The sequence below is a fragment of the Erythranthe guttata genome, chromosome 8, assembly GCF_056151865.1.
Source record: "Erythranthe guttata isolate IM_541 chromosome 8, IM_541, whole genome shotgun sequence".
NCBI classification, from domain to species: domain Eukaryota; kingdom Viridiplantae; phylum Streptophyta; class Magnoliopsida; order Lamiales; family Phrymaceae; genus Erythranthe; species Erythranthe guttata.
Window position 1 is genome coordinate 21330551 of NC_142540.1, and position 9077 is coordinate 21339627.

Below are 9077 nucleotides of genomic sequence, written 5' to 3' on the forward strand. Positions count from 1 at the left end.
CTTGGAGCGACATTTGTCACTATGAATTGACATTTTAATTACTATCTTTTGCTGAAAATAATATTCCACATATCAATTTAACAAATCTAAAATATTCATAAAAAAATTAACAAATTAAAAATTCAAAATAAAAAACCGAAAGGTAATAATTAAACAAAAGAAAAAAAGAAATTGCAGTTTCTTACCTTCATTTTTTTCGTTTGATCAAAAGTATGGAATGGAAATTGGACTAGAGAGAGAGAGAGAGAGAGAGTGGGTTTAGTACGAAAATGGGAAGAAGACAGAAGGACTATTTATACTAAATAAATAATTATTACATAGGGAAATGAGTGATAACCCCCTACTTTTGAAAATATATATGAGGAGACCCAATGAATTTTTTTGTCCTAGTTAAAAACCCAAATTTTTATCTTAATTTGTCAGACCCCCCTGGACCAAAGGATATGACTGTTTTACCCTTATCGGGCAGTTTTTGGGAATTAAGACCCGATAAAAGTCACGATCTCTCATTTGATTTTCTCTTCCCCACCTACACCCTAAGTTTCTCTCCACCCACAGCCCTCCGCCCCGAAGCGCCGCTCCTCACATCCCTAGCGTCGCTCCACCATCTTATCTCAATCCGTCCCCTTCAAACCCGTCGCAGCAAGATCTGAAGCCAAAGTTCAAGCAAGGGAACGACAATTGTATTGCAGTCTGCTCTTGCGAGTGGATTCTCGATCCGGTGGTCGGCTGAGAACGACAACTGCGATGCTCGTGCCAGATCCGGCGGCGCGTGCGGTTACAATCAGGATGCGCGTCGTTTGATTGCAGTCTGCTCTTGTGAGTGGGATTCTCGATCCAGTGGTCGGCTGAGAACGTCAATTGCAATGTCTGTGCCAGATCCGGCGGCGCGTGCGGGTACAGTCAGGATGCGGCGTCGTTTGGTTGCTATTGCAGTGACGGGCGTCGTGATAGCAGTTGCATCGATGATACCCCACCCGGTGGAGGAAACAGTACGTGTATCTGATTCTTCATTTTTTACAATATTATTTATATTTCTATCTAATTAATAAAAATAGTTGCTACGGTGTGAATTATCTCTGCACTCATTTTTACAATAAACTCCACCATAATTAATACTATTTTAATCACAGGTTTATTTAATGTCAATCTCTGTAATAAATGGAATCATTATTCACACACATACAAACTTGTTTATCCTTTTAAGATATATTCAGATGAAAATACCTAAATTGTAGTTTAATTGCTTGCTTGTTAAACCTATATTAACACGTGTCATGTGTAAGTTATGATGTGCCTGATTTTGTTGGTTTATTTGAGGACCGAGAGCTACCTTGTTGAGAGGAGAGGTTGTACGTTTACAAAATTGTTGTAGAAAGAAGGAATGATATGCCTGATTTTGTTTGGAATCTGAATGAAGATTCAATTATAGATAATTGTAGTCATATATAGTCACATATACTAATATATAATAACATATAGTAACATGTAGTAACATTGGCGTGTGATTGTGTATTTCGATTTGTATTTGTTGGTTATGAGTTGATTTATAATGTAAATAATTAAATTGAACTTGATTTTTCGTCACAAGTGTTGGTGTTTGAACAACTTCTATGCACTAAGTTTTTGCCGGTAGAAGATGGTGCATTTTCCATTTTTCTGTTCGTTTTCTCTAAATCGTATTTTCCATATATAGTCACATATAGTCATGTACGTGTAGCCATATATAATCCCATGTAGTAACAAGAATGAACATAACTACATGTGACTATAGTTGACTACATATAGTCATATATAGTCATATGTAGTAACAAGAAGACATAACTACATGTGACTATAGTTCACCAAAGTAAATTTATCAATAAAGTGTTTTTCATGTAATGTAATTCGAATTTTGTAGGTATTTTTTGAGTTCAACAAAGTATTTTTTGTACAGCCATCATCGAATTTTGCAGTTATTTTTTGAGTTTTGGTTTTAATTTTTTTTCTTTTTTTTTGTGTGAAGCTGTGAGTTTAATTTTAGGAGTCGGCTTGTACATAAAACGCGATTGTTGTGGCAAGAAATATACTAAAAAAAAAACTCGAAACTTGTTCCTGGTGGTGGTGCGACAAAACTGACTGTTCATCCATTAAAGGCATATAAAAGGTAATGAATTTTAATTTGCTTCTTAATATATTGAATCACTGTTTATTGGTCCTCAAATGATTTGTTTACTTTTTTTTTATACTTGGGAGTATATGTAGATTCGTGATGAGAATATTTTGTTGGTAATATGATATTGATATTTTATTTATCGAGAATGAAATAGGTGACTACTTTACGTGTGTTTCAACTATTATTTTATCTATGGTGTTCCACTTCAACTTGCTTTGATCTTTGACCTTTGGTTATACGGAGAATAATGATTAGCATACTCTGTTTGTAATTTGATTTTGATAATATAAGCTGTCTCGTATCGCCTGGAGAACAAAGTTAGGTACTTGAAGGGACAAATAAAGTCACATACATGTGTATAGTCACATGTGGTCATATACATGTAGTCATATATAGTCATGTGTAGTAACATACAATAATATATGGTGTAGTCACATATAGTAATATATAGTCACGTGCAGTAACATACAGTAATATATTATGGTGTAGTCACATGTAGTAATATATAGTTATATATAAACTATGTAGTCATGTAGTCATACGTAGTCATGTATGAGTTATGTGGGGAGTATCTATGTATATCAGTAGGTGATAGTGCGTGTGTGCACATTTAAATTTGAAGCAAAATTCGTTGTTGTTTAACTCGTTTTCTTTTTCACAGATCTTGGTGTTTGAACTACTATGTAGTAAGTTTTTGCGGAGTGGATTGTGTTCGTTGTTCAAAACAAGCATTTCTCGTGTTGACAAGTGCGATTTGAATCAAATTTAGTCGTATAGATAACTGTAGTCATGTATAGTTTCATGTAGTTATATATATTTATATACAAGCTATATGGTTTTTCTGATGTATAGTGATCTTGATAATTGTGTTTTTTTTTTCACTTTTTTGTTAGTCATTAAATTATTTATAATATCAAGAATCAAATTTTGAATTTTTTATTGGTATAGATGCTTTTTTATATATATAATCAACGGTTTTTATAATCGATCGACCATAACTTTGTGGTAAAAAAAACAGTACATGGCTACATATAACTATACATGACTATGGTATACTATAGTCATGTGTAGTCAATTTCAGTACAGTAAATTAAAAATTAAAAAAAATTAAAAAAATTTAAAAATTTTAAAAAAATTAAAAAAAATTAAAAACAAAATTAAAAAGGGTCCATTTGATATACACCCTTAATATGAAAAATATATAGGGATAGGTCCACCCCTAAAATTCTTTCTTTGAGATAAACCTCTGGAGAGGCAAAAGTACTATTGTGCCCTTATATATAATTTTTCTTCAACTGCATTCAGCATTTTTGCTAACTGCATTCAGCATTATGGTCAACTGCAATTAACATTCAGACCTGCATTTATCACATTATCAGATTTTTTTAATAAAAAATTATAAATGTTTATTTTATTATTATTTTTATATATACCTCTGTTGTATTTTTTATTTTTTAATTTTTTTTATTTTTTTAATTTTTTAAAATTGCTTAATTTTTTGTAATTTTTAATTTTAATAGTTTTTTAAAAAAAATTAATTTTAATATTTTTTAAAAATTTTAAATTTTTAAATTTAAATTTTTTAATTTTGTTTCAATTTTTTGATAAATTTACTGTATTGAAATTGAGTAGACATGACTCTTGTATATATATTACATATGATTATATAAAAAAAACTTCATCTACACCAAAAGTAAAAATTCACAATTTAATCGGGTAAAATTCAAAATCATCCCTGAGGTTTGCTCTCAACTTCAAATTCATCCCTGAGGTTCTATTCAGCGTCAATTTCATCCTTTGCACCCTCATTTAACCACCAAATTTGAAGGAAAAACAAGAAATACCAAGACTGCCCCCAACAAATAGTGAACTTTGGTGGAAAAATATAATTGTTTGAAAAACTAGTTGCTGGAAAAAATAGTTGGAGCAAATTTTAGTTTTTATAAATGTGAACACAAACATAAAATATTATGCACTCACCCAAATACGGAATCATGAATTATTTATTTCGGGCTGAGATTTAAAATGATGAACTAAATATTTATGGGGTTTGGGGCAGTCTTTTTTAAAGATTGCCACACAAAATACCATAAATAATAAATATTTATTAACACTAATCAAAATAGTATATGAAACATAAATATTAAAAAATGATTATTGAAACTCCTTTAGTTATGTTATTGATTATGCAATTTATGTGAACTATGTAAGATGAACTGGTTGAATGTGTATAATTTGAAGATGAACCAGATTTTTTTTTAAATAGAAAGAGGCCACGTTAAAACCTTGTTTTACCATTTATTTTAATAGTAGAATGATAAAGTGTAGTGATCAAATTTATATAATGAAAAAAAAAATATTTAATTTCAATAAGAGTTCATGTTAAAAAATTCAAATCATAAATAATCTTTGAAGAGAAAAATAATAAATATTTTTTTTCTTTTGAGAAGATGGAGCCAAATAGTTAGTTTAAGGGATAAAGGGCAGTTTGGGGATTTCTGAAAATTTCCTTCACATTTGGCGGCTAAAAAGATTTGGAGGATGAAATTGAAGTTCCATAGAACCCCAGGGATGAATTTGAAGTTGAGTGCAAACCTCAGGGATGATTTTGAATTTTACCCCAATTTAATCTTGATATTATAAATCAATTAATACCCAACAAAAAATTGGAAAAACACAATCATCAACATCACTGTACATCAGAAAAAACACATAACTTAATAGCTTATATATAACAATATATTACTACGAGTTACTACACGTGACTATATATGACTACACATGACTATATATGACTACATGTATATGACTACACGTGACTATATATGACTGCACATGACTATATATGACTACATGTATATGACTACACGTGACTATATATGACTACATGTATATGACTATACGTGACTATATATGACTACATATGACTACATGTATATGACCATATGTGACTATATATAACTACATATGACTACATGTATATGACCATATGTGACTATATATAACTACATATGACTACATGTATATGACCATATGTGACTATATATACCTACATATGACTAACTATATGAGTATAGTCTTTTTCTTATTTTTGAGTAAATATGAGTATAGTCGTATATAGTGTAATTTGGATTTATATCTTCAAATCCCACATTTCAACCCGACAACAGCTCCGATCTATCGAATGCAAAAGAGTTGTTTCGAATTGAAGAACACCATGTCCTCTCGGCAAAAACTTGGTGCATATAAGTTGTGCAAACACCAAACCTGTGACAGAAAATCAAGTTCAATTTAAATATTTACATTATAAATCAACTCACAACCAACAAATGCAGAGGAAATACACAATCGTGTGCATATGTTACTACATGTCACTATATATTACTATATCTTACTACATGTGACTACATGTGACTATATATTACTATAATTATCTATAGTTAAATCTTCATATATATTCAAAATATACGGAACCATACACGAGGTGTCTAGCATTAGTTGTTATTCGACTCTAATTTATATCAGAAATTTTCAGTCGTCAATCCATCAAAATTGAACCTCTTTATGAGATTAAAAGCTCTTACTCAATTTGTCCTTATCTTCATAATCATAAACCTATAAATAATAACATTTTTATAAAAAGTAAAATAGCTCAACATACTTCCTTCGTTGCTGCCATTTGAATCAAAAACCACATTAAATCAATTCTCAATTCCCAAAGAGAAGAAAAAAAAAGTTGAAAAGGGGAAAACCAAACGGTGGCAAAAATGAAGAAAATACGAACAAATAAAATGAAAAAATTAACCAAGAGAAAATTTGGGCAAAACCACCCAATCATCCAATCCATAACTGGATTAATATTAAAATGACCAAATCCCAAATATTTAATTCGTATAATAATGAATTGTAGGAAAATTGTATTTTTAGAAAAAAAAAAAATAGAATGAAAAAAGTGAAATAGGAATACCAGTACAACACGGTCGGCCGAATCAATGAAAAATGCAATGCAAACCATCAGAGTTCTTCGAGCCAGAAGCCACCAAAACTACGTCGGAGAAACACGGTGTGTTAGATCTGGTGATGCAATTAGGGCCAGCAAATCCAGTCTCGAGCACTCGCGACGATTTGATGGTGGCATGGGCGTCGACGACGGTGGTGGAAGGCGGAGGAAGACAACGCCGATGGTGGAAGAAGATAGGGAGCGGAGCGGCGGTAGGAAAAGCGAAGAGGAAGACGAAGAGAGAAGAGAGGGTCTAGGGTTTGCCCGGGGGAAGGGAATTGGAGAGAAAACGACAAACGATGAGTTGCAACGTTATGATTTAATAATTAATTCTTCAAGGGTAATTTTGGTACTTCAAGTTGTCCAGGGGGTCTACCAAATTAAGATCAAAAACTTGGGTTTTGATCAAAAGAGTGAAAAAAGGCAGGGATCTCCTCTAATATATTTTCAAAACTAGGGGGTTATCCCAAATTTCCCCAATTAAAAAACAAAATTAAAAAAAAAATTAAAAAATAAAAATAATTAAAAAATTAAAAATTAAAAATTAAAAAAAAAAATAAAAAAAATACAAAAAGATGATACGTATAAAAAAATAATAATAAAATAAAATTTATATTTTTTTATTAAAAAATCTGAAAAAATGATAAATGCAGGTCTAAAAGTGTGGAGTGCAGTTAGCTATAATGCTGAATGCAGTTGGAAAAGCTGAATGCAGTTGGTTAAAATTTACAAATAAGGGCACAATAATACTTTTGCTTCTTCAGGGGTGTATCTCAAAGAAAGAATTTTAGGGATGTATATCAAATGGCCCCTATTACATAAAATGGCTGGTTATAGACAATACGTCAACAGCAAAGTAGTCTTTCTAATTTTTTTTTTTTTTTTTTTTTTTTTACTTTATTGTTGGAATAAATACAATCAATTATCATATTTAAATTGAAAAAAGGTCAATAATTAATTTGACGAGTATAGCACCTGCTTTCTCATATGATATTCTAAGTAGCATTTAATTAAGTTTCCTATTTTCTTTTCAATTCTAAAAATTTATATATATATATATATATATATATATATATATATATAATTACATGTATAAAATAAAACATTTGATAATAATATATGTACCGACACACCATTTAAAATAATTACTATGACTCTATACTGATTTGAACCGTAAATTTTATTAACTAAATACCCAGTAAACACACATACACATCAGTGTTTGTGATTATGTGTATATCTACGGTCAATCCATTCAGTGCAAATAACCAGATGTAGGATCTAATTTTCTACTTTATACTAAATAATAACATATTTTGACAGATAACTAATATGGAAGAAATAACTACAAATAAAACTCAACATATTTTCACATAATTAATTATTGGAGTTTGATTTTTGGAGACACGACAAATAATGTATATTAAACAAATTGTCTCCAAAAAATATGAACACAGCTTTCAATATCTGATTGTGTGAACAAATTGAACACTGAGAAAAAAATAAAATTAAATAAAAAAAAAAGAAAAGAAAAAAACGTAACTCAAAACGTTGTAATAATCTAGGATACATGCAAGTTTTAACCACTCATGACCAGTTCGCTAGCTTTACTTAATGACTTAAAACAAGTCAATTTCATCAAAGTCTAATCCAATATATATATTTCTTTTTTTTGTAAATTGAATATGTGGCCAATTCGTGACAAGTAATTTCTTGAATAAAATAAAGTTATTTATTTAATTGTTAAAAAAAGATTGTTGAAATTTTTGTTGGAGGATGTTGGTTCTTACATAAAACTACATATGACGTAACTACTCAAATTTCTATGTACGTAGCATAAATATTTTTGCTCACTTTTTCTACAATGTGGATCTTACGTAACCACATGAAACTCTTGTATTATTATTCTCTCTCTTCAACGTTTCATGTATAAATAATTAGTTATGTGGTCTCATTGAGATGTTATATCCAGTGAAATACATATAATAATTTTTAATTATTAATTTGGTGAAATAATTTCTTACTAAGATCACATAAAAATAGATGTGTTTGTATGTGATTATGTGCAGATCAATACTTAAATAGTCATTCGGTATATTACACCGAGTGTAACATCAAATAAACCTTACTTTGGCGGGACTATGACAATTTTTGCATTTTTCTGAGTTAACCACTTTCCTTCCCTAAAAATGAAGATGTAATTTAATTTTTGTATGGTTAGTGGTCTACTATAAGAATTAAGAAACCAATCCATTAAGCACTTAAATATATATAGCTATATGTGCTCATTAATATATATATATATATATATATATATATATATATATATATATATATATATATATATATATATATATATATATATATATATATATATATATATATATATATTTTGTAGATATGGAAAAATGGGTCTTCCTATCCTAACACATGAGATGTTGTAACCTCCATATTCCATTATAGATTCTCAACTTCCCACTATCCCATTATCCCCACACATTGTAGTGGTTGTAACTCCTATATTACTCCTTTGTAACTTCCGGTGGATTACTGTTGAGTGTAGATTTTACGCTCGATACGCTTACTTTACGTGGATCTTTTGTTTAGATTTAATTATATTTGTGCTTTAATTGATTGATTTTGTGTTTTATAGGTGAAAAACAAGAATTAGGTGTCCATGAAGAAAAAAAGATCAAAAAGAAAGGAAAAAGTTGCAAATAAGGAAATAAATCAAATTGGAAGAAGGAATCTCGCCACAGCTTTGGCAGTGTCCACCATTTCGAGCATATCTCTCTCATGCGAACACCAAATCAACTGATTTTGGCGGCATTGGAAAGCTAATTTCAAGGGCTACAATTCTGATTTACTCAACATTCCAAAATTCGGACTCCATCATGGCGAAAATTGAAGAACAAATCCTGA

At 30.0% G+C, this 9077-nt stretch overlaps 2 long non-coding RNA genes across 2 annotated transcripts; one reads left to right on the forward strand and one right to left on the reverse strand.

The window, feature by feature from the left end:
* Positions 1 to 334: 334 nt before the first annotated feature.
* LOC148768799 (uncharacterized) lies at positions 335 to 3033 on the forward strand. The gene is made up of 2 exons (XR_016033264.1): positions 335 to 992; positions 2006 to 3033. It is a non-coding gene; the product is annotated as an uncharacterized LOC148768799 (long non-coding RNA).
* A 2235-nt stretch (positions 3034 to 5268) lies between these two features.
* Positions 5269 to 6628, reverse strand: LOC148768800 (uncharacterized). Its single transcript, XR_016032913.1, has 2 exons — positions 6123 to 6628; positions 5269 to 5422 (listed from the first exon to the last, which is right to left on the reverse strand). It is a non-coding gene; the product is annotated as an uncharacterized LOC148768800 (long non-coding RNA).
* Positions 6629 to 9077: the final 2449 nt, after the last annotated feature.